This window comes from Aquarana catesbeiana, linkage group LG05, assembly GCF_042186555.1.
Source record: "Aquarana catesbeiana isolate 2022-GZ linkage group LG05, ASM4218655v1, whole genome shotgun sequence".
Classification (NCBI taxonomy): domain Eukaryota; kingdom Metazoa; phylum Chordata; class Amphibia; order Anura; family Ranidae; genus Aquarana; species Aquarana catesbeiana.
In genome coordinates, this window is record NC_133328.1 from 575619892 (window position 1) to 575631865 (window position 11974).

Genomic DNA, 11974 nt, shown 5'->3' on the forward strand with positions numbered 1-11974 from the left:
CATGTTTCTAAATGCTTTCTAACCCTTGTTAAGTGTACTGACCTGTCCCCCTCACCTCCTGCTGGCTGTGGTCGATCCAACAACAGCTTTGAAGGAGAAAGTTGATTAATAGCTACAGCTTATCTCAGCTGTGAACACGTTCCTAAAAAAAGCAATGGCAAGAGGAAAGCAGAGGTTAACACATCCCCCTCCCTCTGCATTCCTCCTGCTCAGTGGCGGCTGGTGGTATATTTTGAGGGGGGGTGGCAAACAATGCACCCACAGCCACCTTCCACCGGTCGGTCGGCGGGTCACCCCCCCCCGTGGGTCAGTCGGTCACACAGCTGTCAGGTCAGGCTCAGTACAGTATTAACACCAGGGACTGTCGCTCCTCTCTGCCCATACTCTGCACAGCAGCAGCTCCTCCTCCATACAGCTCCACTCTCTCCCAGTGCCTGCAAAACTCTCAAGCAGCTCCAGAGCCCGCCACAATACCATCCCCACCCTCCTTCTAGGCCAGGGGTCTTCAAACTACAGCCCTCCAGTTGTTCAGGAACTACAATTCCCATCATGCCTAGTCATGTCTGTGAATGTCAGAGTTTTACAATGCCTCATGGGATGTGTAGTTCTGCAACAGCTGGAGGGCCGTAGTTTGAGGATCCCTGTTCTAGGCCAATGGGCTCGTTCTTTCTGCCAATTGGGACACGGGTCTTAGGACCTGCTCCATGATAGGAGAATCAGTGTGACAATAGCGAATATTAATTCGCTATTGTCACGCAGCTGGGTGGGCTCAGAGGGCGCAGTGCCCTGCGCCCCGAGCCAGCCCTTTTTGCAGCCTATTAGAGCCTCTGACTCTAATCACATGCTTCAAAAACAAAAAAAACCTCCATTGGAATCCATGTGTCCGGCGCCCTGCATGTAGATTAGGGGGCCAGATGCATGGATAGGGGGACGGCGCCTGTGCGCCCCTAATGGACGGACCGCCACTGCTTGGGCTAGAAAGCACTTAGAAACATAGCACATGGCACTTTGCCCCATAGGGGGTAGAATGGAAAAAAATATATTTTAATGAAAGATCTTCTTTAAATTGAATGTGTGGGAACAGAGATAAAGGACTTGCTTTAAAATGTGAAGGCTCTGGAGCCTTCATTCTGATCCTGACTTTACAACCTAATGAGCTATTGACCTTATACATGCATGCAGAACTGAAAGTCCAGATGTTTCAGGCTTCTCTAGTTATGTAATCATTCTAGGTCATAAACTAAATGAGTAGTGAAGTTAAGTCAAAGCTGCACCTTTAAAAATATTCAGTGGTAGCGGCTCCATTTTTCTTTGTTTTTTGTTATAAGAAATCGTGCTTAAAGAAAATCAATCTTTCAAGCTTCCTAATCATGTCCTCCTGGTCGGTTCTTCTTCTGAAAAACAGCTAAAACTTGATGTTCCTACCACTGTGGGTAGGCTAGGGTTTCAAAAGATTTTATAAGTCGGTGCCAAAATCTCTGTCTTTTGTAATGCCTACTATATGTCAAAAGCCACAAGTTAAGACTGATTATAAACAAACCTTCTTGCGCACAGATGTTCTCTTCCAGAAGAGGCTTGGATTGTTTTATTTACTCAGTCAAAAAATGTACCTTCTAAGTATGATTTTCTAGGCTTCCATCAACCTTGTGTAGGTCAGAAGAGACATACATAAATAAATATGCAAGCATAAGGATTGCAATAATAATTAGCCATGTGTTTTGGCTTCTGTTCTGCTCCCAACAGGAAGCAGGCATCTGTGCGTTCAAAAAAGGTCGGCCTTGGGAAATCAGATCTTTATGGTAGGCATCGAAGGGTATGTTTCTAATTATCACAAAACACTTCCTCTCCAGTCTATTTTTAGCTAAGTGAGCAGATTCCATAAACTACACCAGCCCATATTCTTTAGGTTTTGGCTATGCTAATTAACATGAAGCAAATGGTCATGTAATTAACTCCAGAAAGGAGCAGGCTTGCAAGACCCTTTGTTGCTGTCTTCTTTGGCACCCACCAAATCTTTTATTCAAAACGTTTTCCAAGAGCTTTGTCTTTCAAAGCCTTTTAAGGGTTTTTCCACTTATTTCGGATTTCTCTTACTTCCAGGTAAGTTATGCCAGGCCATAAAAAGGCATCTCAACTGTTGACAGAGCTCCTTAATCTCTTGTTTCATGGTTATTGTCTCAGCTTGATAGCTGTTTGTCAGCTGACATAGCAAATCCCAAAAGAGTGGAAAAGAACTTTTCTGCCAGTTCCACCATTGTACTCTGGTATTGTACTATATTTAGCAGCTGTCAGATGAAGCTTAAAGGCCAGTACATTGGGCATTACTAGGAGAAAGAGAACACTTATCAAGTAAGAAATACTTGAATTTAAGAGAGCCTATGTCAAGACAATGCACACTGAAATATTTACATATTCTGAACAAGCACAAAAAAAATCTTTAAAAACAAGCCCTCGTTCACTTCTGTAGCTATAGGCTTTGTGGAGAAATTAATCCTCTCAAGAGAGGCACTGAAACCTTAGATTTTTTTTCTTTTACTTTCTATTGTACCAAAATCTTGGCAGACTGCCAGCCTTCTATTGTAAACACACATCAGATGTTTCTAAGTTGCTAGGAACTGACTGAAACCGATTGTTGTGAACTTGGAGGTTTTTTGAGAATAAATTAGTTTATAGTACATACAGCTAGAGAGGCCAGGGATGGCTTGTTTTAAAACTTGTTTGCTGCTTAACCCCTTCACTCCGACCATACGCAAATATGCGGCCTCACTGGACTGGGTTTTTTTTTCCATGGGGCTACATATTTTTGTATCTCCCTTTGTGTTGGCGAGCTCCCACCGCTCCCGTTTCACCGAGAGCTCTGCCCCATTCTAACAATCGGGACCCAGAATGTTTGATTCCAGATCACCTCTGATTGGCTATCACAGTGATTAGTCACTAAGAAACCCACCCCCATGCTTTCTGTCTCTCTGAATGGATGAGACAGATACATTGGGGTTGATTTACTAAGGGCAAATAGACTGTGCACTTTGCAAAGTGCAGTTGTACCAGAGCTTAGTAAATGAGGTAAGGCTTCACATTGCAAAGAATACCCAATCACATGCAAGGAAAATAAAAAAGAAACAGCAGTGGTTTGGTGAGAGGGAGGGCAGGCCTGATGAGGGAGCCTGACAGACGCAGCTGCTGCTGATTGCCCGAGAAGCCCGCAAAACTCTCCCGGCATAAGTGAGTGGTGAGGACTCTTTCTCGGCTCCCGCTCTTTCCCCCCCGCTTTGTCCCCCCCGACCCATGTGCCAACCAGCTAGTGTGCGTGAGCGGGACAACCAGAGCACCGTAGCGCCTTGGGAGAGCCAGCGGGAACGCGCAGTGGTGCCCGGTGCTGGGTACCGGCAAAAGTGTACAGCGGCCACCAAGGAAGACAAGCACTTCGGGAGCTCATCTGACAGCCTGCCCGTGTATATCGTGTGGCGGAGGTAGCGGGAGGGTAGGTGCCTGCAGGTGACGCTGGTTCTGGCTGGGAGCGGACGTGCTACAGAGGGAGTGAGGGCTGGTTGGTTTGTCTCCCCCTGCCCCCCCCGCCTGGCTGGGCTGATGCTTCCGAGCCACACAGTGGAAAAGACGCTGCAGGCACGGCGGAAGAGGAGTCCATGACGCTACCACAGAACAATTACTGAGGAAAAAAAAGAAAAAAGGCCCTGGAAATTCCCAGGAAGGAATTTACAGCAGGGTGAGTGACTTGCTTTTCCATTGTATCTTGACTGTATGCACATTTCACTAACACTGGATGGATTAGAAACTTGGTGTATAAAGTGGTATCCCTGTTAATATAATGATTAATCCGTAAAAGGGGGTAAAATCTGTAAAAAGCACCATACTGGTTTAAAGGCTGACAGGACGGTTGTGAAGAACCTGTGTAACTGCAATACAGGGTGAAACAGAAAATCAGAAAATCAAGGCAACCTACTAAGATAAATTGCATTGAGCTGTTCATTTCATATTAATAAACGATTGAACTGCTGCTTAGAACATCTCGTATCAATCCTGTGTGATAACGGAGATAACTGGTATGTGGATAAGGTTCTACGGTAATTAAGCAGTTACTCACCTTCACATCCCCCCCCCCCCAACGTCATTGGGCCCGTTGGCGGCCAGTAGTTGAGTTTTTCAATAATTAATACTACTACTACTACATTAAACCTGTACCCAAAATATATTTAAAAGGACAGGATGAGGGGGAAATCCATAAAGGGGGCGAGTGCGAATCCATCTAGAATGAGCGTGAGCCCTGGCTCTATTAAAAAATGTATGACACAGGATGGGGGGACAGAGAGCCCGGGGAAACAGACGGGGCTAAAAGTAAAAAAACCCTAGAGGGACCCCAAAAAAATGGACAGAGAAAACAACCTGAGGACACAGATACATTAGACATCTCAGAAAGCATCTGTGAGGACAGAGAGGAAGAACCGGTAATGGACAAAAAAAAACAGCTGCCAACCAAAGGAGAGATGGCGGAGATGTTTGCAAAACTAGAGTTATCTATTAAGGGTGAAATGGCCACCTTACATTAGGACTTAAATCATATTTTAAGAAAGGTTGAAGATACGGAAGAGCAACTGGATTTACAAGCAGTAACAATAAAGGTTTTGAAAGATCCTAGAGATACAATGTATCGGCTAGAAGACCAGGAAAACCAGAATAGAAGGAAAAGTCTTTGAATAAGGGGAGTACCAGATATGCAGGGAGAAGATCTACAAGTAAAAATGGACAAAATATTTGAGCATATGCTGGGATTAACAGAGACTGAAAAAATAAAGTTTGAAAGGGTGCACCGGGTAAGAAAACCAGCTACATTGGCAGAAGAAATACCAAGAGATATAATAGCAAGATTTCATTATTTCCAAGATAAGGAGCAGATCTGGCAAAGCCTAAAAAATACACAGCCGATAAAATATGAAGAGACCACCCTGCAGATTTTTCCTGATTTATCAGCCGAGACCCTGGCCAGAAGAAAAACACTGAAACCTTTACAGGAGCATCTGAAACTTAACAACATTCAATATTCATGGGGTTTTCCAGCATGTCTAACAGGGAAAAAAGAGGGGCGGTCAGCTACCCTGAGATACCCAGAAGACACGGCCACTTTTTGCAACAGACTGGACATATCACTTGTTGAAATACCAGGCTGGTGGGAGACACAAAATAACACCCCGACCATGGAGGAACAGAGATGGCAGCCGATTATAAGGAAAAAAAAGAATAACTGAGAGATACTGAGGAAACTGGGGGTCTGGGGGGGACGGGGGGTAGAATAAGAATAATAGAATGTTGCTGGGGGAGGGGGCGGGGGAAGGGCCATCCCTTTTTGGGGGGCAGCGGGTCTGATAGGACCCACAGGCAGAGTTCAACCTCCGGGGGGGAATCAATGGGCCAGGAGGAGGAAAACACCAAGATCATGATGTTCCCAGACTACTCTGTCGACACCCAGCGGCTCCGCAGAACCTTCGACCACGTCAAGGCACAGCTATGCCTGAAAGGGCTAAAGTATAACATGTTGTTCCCGGCTCGCCTTAGAGTGACTGATGGAGAATCCTCTCGATACTTCACCTCGCCGGAGGAGGCTTCCGTTGGTTGGACACTCTACCCCAAGATCGAAGAGGACAGGAGTAGCCCGTACAGAAATGCTTGTGTAAATCTCCAGCGTTGTGACCTAGTGCCTTAGAATTAACTTTCTTGGTAAAGTATGCCTGTCACCTTCAACACTTACCTAGATGATGGTTTTTGTTCCTACTGTTGCTCACACAGCTTTATTGCCACCCCTCTCCCCCCTTGTTATTGGTTCTGGTGCCTGTTGGGGAGGGAGGGGCTGGGGTGGTGGATGACTCCCTTGCTGTTTTTCCCGCTTACTCCACCATGGTGCTCTACATGGCGACTTTATCCTCAACCACCTTCATGTAAGTGGACACTATGTCAGCACAGACACACCATATTTTGTTGACTGAAGGGAATGGAGACCGATGGAGGAGAGCATTATTCCCCAGGGCCTCATTGGAAGGTCTATGGGGGTTTTATGTTACAGGTCTGACCAAAAGTGTGTGCCCCTAGCTGCGGCTAGGTGTTTTTCTTTTCAATTTTTATTTATTACCACGTTTACTCTTCTAGTTTACAAGTTATATGGATTCCTATTACGCTTCTTTTATCCTCAGGAAATGGATGGATATCTCTGGACTGCACCGAACTCTGACCGCCTCTGTGTTGTTTGGTGTCGTTCTGGGGGTTGTCTCTCTGCCTTGTGGGAGACTTTCCTAGAACTTAATGGGTTTTGTTTGGGGTCTAGGCACGCCAAGTTCCACAGCGGTTGTGCGGGGTGGGAGGGGCTTGGGTTTTTGTTTTTTCTTGTTTTATAGTGTTATTTTGTACTATATAAGACAGATGAGTGACAATGTATGTTATACAAGGGTGCTATGGATTGGGGCCCTGCCACTGCTCTACCCGGATCAATGGCAGACCCATAGGTACAGTGTATTGATGATGATGCTGGCCTCCCAGGGTCCAGCTGACCGTAACTTAATCCTTGCATATTTATATCCTCCCATGCTATGGCCCCCCTGAGAATTCTTTCCTGGAATGTCCGGGGACTGGGCGATAAAATAAAGCGCTCCCTAGTATTTGATTATATTAAGAAATACAACCCCCACATCTGCATATTGCAAGAAAGGCATCTAGTGGGGAGTAAGATAATGAGTCTCAAACGCCCCTCGGTGGGGCGGCATTTTCATATCACCCACTCTGGCTACTCACGTGGAGTCAGTATTTTGACTCATAAGTCCCTTCAATTTGAGTTGCTGGATGTTAAGCTGGACCCTGGGGGTAGGTACGTACTAATTCATGCAATTATTGATACGGTTGAGATGGTAGTGGTGGGCATTTACTTACCACCCCCGGCTGACATTTCCCTAATCCATAACCTTATCCCCCTCCTAGCTCAATATCCCACAGATAATGTCCTTCTGGCAGGGGATTTCAATAAAGCGCCGGAGCCGTCCAGCGATAGACTCACACCCGACCCAGCCACGGACTCTTCCTTATCCAGATGGGCGGGTATATTTGGTTTTGAGGATGTGTGGAGATGGAAATACCCTAATGAACGCTCATACACATGCTGCTCCCTTTCACACAATACGCTATTTCGCATTGATCTCATCTATGCCAGTGGCAGCCTTTTGCCTAAGATTAGAGAGATCAAGATCCTCCCCAGAGGAATATTGGATCATTCACCGATGTTCTGTGTTATACAAGCGGCGACACCCCCTGCTGACAGAATCTGGCGTCTGTCTAGATTTTGGATAAACCACCCGACTATAGAGTTTGAGATGGCCACCTTGATTAGACAATACTGGTTGATAAATGCTGACTCAACTTCACCGGGTAATGACTGGGGCGCATTTAAGGCCTATATCAGAGGATGTTATATGTCTTCTATAGCCACGGAACGTAAAAATAACTAGCTTATATTCGAGGAGGCAGAGACCAAGGCTCAGACTCTTGAATCTGACTTTGCCCTCACGGCTAACCCCATCACAGGACAGGACATGAAAGCAGCGTATAGGGAGGTTCTGCTTCTTAGGGTGGCCAAAGTCAATAAAAGACAGTTAGTTCAATCACAAAAAATATTTGAACGGGGGAGAAGACGGGGAGACTGTTAGCCTGGCTTGCTAAAGAACAATCCATGACCCCCACTATAGCGAGAATGGAGGCGACTGACGGAACAATAAAGACAGACCCATCAGATATAAACACATGTTTTATGAAATTCTACTCCAATCTGTACTCATCAAGAGCAGGATACTCTGAAGAAGAGCTATCTGGGTTCTTGGATGAAGTGGAATTTCCTAATCTGACCCCGGAGGCAAAGCAGTCCCTGGATAATCCAATCACATTAGAAGAGGTCCAAATAGCCTTGGGCTCTCTACAACTGGGTAAGACTCCTGGGGCGGATGGATTCCCTCCTGAGTTTTATCAGCAATATGCTGAGGAAATGGCTCCAAGAATACACAACATGTTTGTTAAAACGCTAAAGGAGGGAGTCCTCCCCCCTTCTATGGCACAAGCAATAATAGTCGTAGTGCCCAAACCAGGGAAAGATCCCCAACTGTGTTCATCCTATAGGCCCATCTCCCTGTTGAATTCTGATGCAAAAATTTTAACTAAAACACTCGCCAGACGTCTCAATGAGGTAATACTGTCATTAGTGCATGAAGATCAATCGGGGTTCATGCCGGGCAAGGGCACAGACATTAACCTCCGAAGACTGTATGCGGTCTTGGCCTTGGGGAGTGGAGACGTTGACCAAGCGGTAGTGGCCTCCCTAGATGCAGAAAAAGCTTTCGATTCTGTGAAATGGAAATATCTGTGGGAGGTCCTCCGCAGATTCGGATTTGGTCCCGTCTTCATCTCCTGGGTTGAGGCAGTGTACAGATCCCCGACGGCCAGGGTACGTACTGGAGCGGTCCTCTCTCAGTCTTTTCTCCTTCGTAGGGGAACGAGACAGGGATGCCCATTATCCCCGGGGCTCTTTGCGCTGGCGATAGAGCCCATGGCTATCCTTATTAGGTCCACCTCACAAATACAGGGTATTACTATAGGTCCATTACAGGAAAAGGTGTCATTGTATGCGGATGACACCTTGTTATATCTTAAAGACGACGGACAATCATTGACATGGAATAGAAAGGCCCCTAGAATCACAAAAACAACATTACAACTACCTGTTACGCTGGGAGGCCTGGCACTCCCATGTTTCTTAAAATATTATTGGGGCGGCAGTCCTGGTGACGTTAAAGTGGTGGCTCGCGGAGGAGCCCTCTAATCCGGCATCCGATGTGGAGGCCACGTTGCTTGGTTCCTACTCGGAACTATGAAATCTCATACATAGAGGGCCCCGCTCCAATCCCAAAATATCTGTGCCCATGAAAACGACCATTAAGGTGTGGGATACGGTGAATGCGAAACTAGAGAAACAAAATACGTGGTCCCCTGTGACACCACTCTGGGGTAACCCGCGGTTGAGTCATTTTCAGTCGATCCCAGATCCCGTCATATGGGCTAGATACGGAATAGTTGCCCTTGGTGATATTGTATTGCAGGGACAACTGATAACGTTCGATGATCTGAAAAGTAGAAAAGGCCTCCCAAACCGGATGTTTTTTAGATTTCTCCAGATAAGACATGCATTTCGCTCCCAGTTTCCCAGTCCGATAGCTATGCGGATGTCGGATTTGGAGACTGAACTTCGTGCACCTGAAGGCACTAGACTACTTTCGTCTATTTATAACAAACGTACCCTGATGGACACGTCTAGAGTCTCACAACTGCTGACAACTTGGCAGCGTGACATCCCTGACCTGACTGATGATGACTGGGGGGAGGGGGTGCAGCAATACCTAACTCTGACCATCTCCTCTAGGGATAGATTTACCCAATTAAAATTTCTACACCGGGCTTATTACTCCCCATCGCGCCTTGCAAAAATTTATACAAATAGAACAGCCACCTGCCCCAGATGTGGCTCAGATGTTGCAGATTTTTATCATACTGTGTGGACATGTCCACGGATAGTGGTTTTTTGGAAGACAGTCCTGGACAATATTAACTCGGTGGGCAAAATCAGGGTCCCCTATAGTCCTCTCCCCCTCCTGCTGGGCATATGTGACTCTCTTGAGGCCCCCAAAAGGAGAAAACTATTTGTTTTTTACACTGCGATGTATGCCAGAAAGGCGATTCTCCTTAACTGGAATCAGCCTCAACCACCTACTAAACAACTATGGCTCTCTCTCATCAATGCAGCCCTGCCCCTATATAAACTAACATATATGGGAAGGAACTGCTCGAAAAAATTTGATAGAGTCTGGGTGGGTTGGGTGGAGGCCAAACACCTGACTATTCCATAGATAAACTAAGTACTATAACTTACACTCTTGGCTGTCCAATCATCCCTGCTTTAAGTAATTTTGCCCCGGACAAGGCCTCCCCGATACACGGTTAATATATAGCTAAGCTTGGAGGACCCCTGCTAGGCCTTCCTACCCGGGCCTCCCCCCACCCCCACCCCCCTCCCCCTTCCCCCCTTACGGGGGCTTTTATAGCAACTTGGATTTGAAGTGTTAAAACTTTACTCTTGCCATTAATTGTGCGGTTGAACTATATTATCTGCACTGTACTTATTGACTTGATATGGTATGAACGATCATTGTACAATATCTGTCTTGAGTTAATGTAACTTGCTTTGTATTCTGTTTGTTTGAGATAAATAAATAAACTTTATGTTAAAAAAAATGCTCCTATAAAAAGAAATAACGTAATAAGAGAAATCAAACACTATAAAGCGGACGTAGTCCTATTACAAAAGACACATATATCACACGACTCTAATTTAAAAATAATATGAGTTACGGACCCGGAACAGAGGTATCTGTTTCTGAAGGATAAAATTAATGAGGATAATACCCCCTGGCAAATATCTACATATCTAACAGTAACCCAATAAAATACACAATTAACATCATAAAAAAGTTCATGAACTTTAAGAAAGGATATACTATTCTGGGTGGAGATTTTAACTTTTGTATGACTCCAGGGATTGATAGTACGTCAAGTGCACAGAGGACTGGGAATGTACTGCGGAAGGCTTTAAAAAAGACCTTAAAACAGAATCAGCTGATAGAAGTGTGGCGAACGCAAAATAATAAATGCCGAGATTATACATTCCACTCCTCAGTGCACGGGACGTACTCAAGAATAGATTTCTTTTTAGTTGACCATAGATTGCTTGAGACAGTTGTGAAGGTTGATATTAAAATCGCCACTTTTTCGGATCATGCACCGGTAATGATGGGAATTAAGAATGAGGAAAAGCCAAATAGAAAAATCCCCTGGAGACTAAATGAAGAGTTACTACAAGATGAAAAGGTAGAAGACAGGATCAGGCAGGAACTAGAATGGTACTTCAAAACTAATGATACGGAAGAAATATCAGAAGCCATATTGTAGGAGGCCCACAAGGCTTATGTTAGGGGTATTCTGATCGAACTGGTAACAGAAAGGAAAAAAGCGGGAATAAGGAGAAAGAATGCTCTGATAAAAGATATCATGAGGATAGAACAGCAACATAAAAAAACAGGAAAGCTAGAAACCTTGGCGAATCTTATTCGTAAAAGGGAAGAATTGAAAGAACTAGTCGAGCAAGACACACGGGCCGCCTATAATAAGATTAAAAGGGAAAGGTATCTTTGGTGTAATAAGATAGGAAAACCCCTGGCAAGGATGTTAAAAAAGAAAATAGCAGTTAATTACATAGAAAAAATACAAGATAGCACAGGAACAATGGTTTATAATACATCAGGAATAGCTAAAATTTGTCAAGAATACTATGCGAAACTGTACGCGATCAATAAGAATGAAACATTCGAGCAAAAAAACAAAAGAAAGGATAAAACCAGGGATTTTTTAGAAGAAATAGATCTAAATAACATCTCAGAAGAGCAAAGGATTGGGCTGGAGGAACCAGTAACAGAGGAAGAGATAAGGAAAATATTAAGATCGAGAGATTCCGTTGGGTAAGAGCCCAAGCCCGGATGGCCTGACAACGTTATACTATAGAAAGTTCGGAGATATCCTAGTTCCTAAATTATGTTCATACATAAACGGGATTGGAACCAAGTGGGCAATAAGGAAGGAGGCTTTAGAGGTGGCCATAACCATAATACCAAAAGAGGGAAAAGACACTTCATTATGTTCGAGTTATAGGCCAATTTCTTTGTTAAATGACGACATCAAGTTGTTTGCTAAAGTATTTGCGGGAAGGTTGAAACCATTAATGAGTGAACTAGTACATACCGACCAAGCAGGGTTCGTACCCGGTAGAGAATGCCGAGATAATGGAATCAGGACATTGCTGGTGGTGCATGAAATAAAGGAGTCT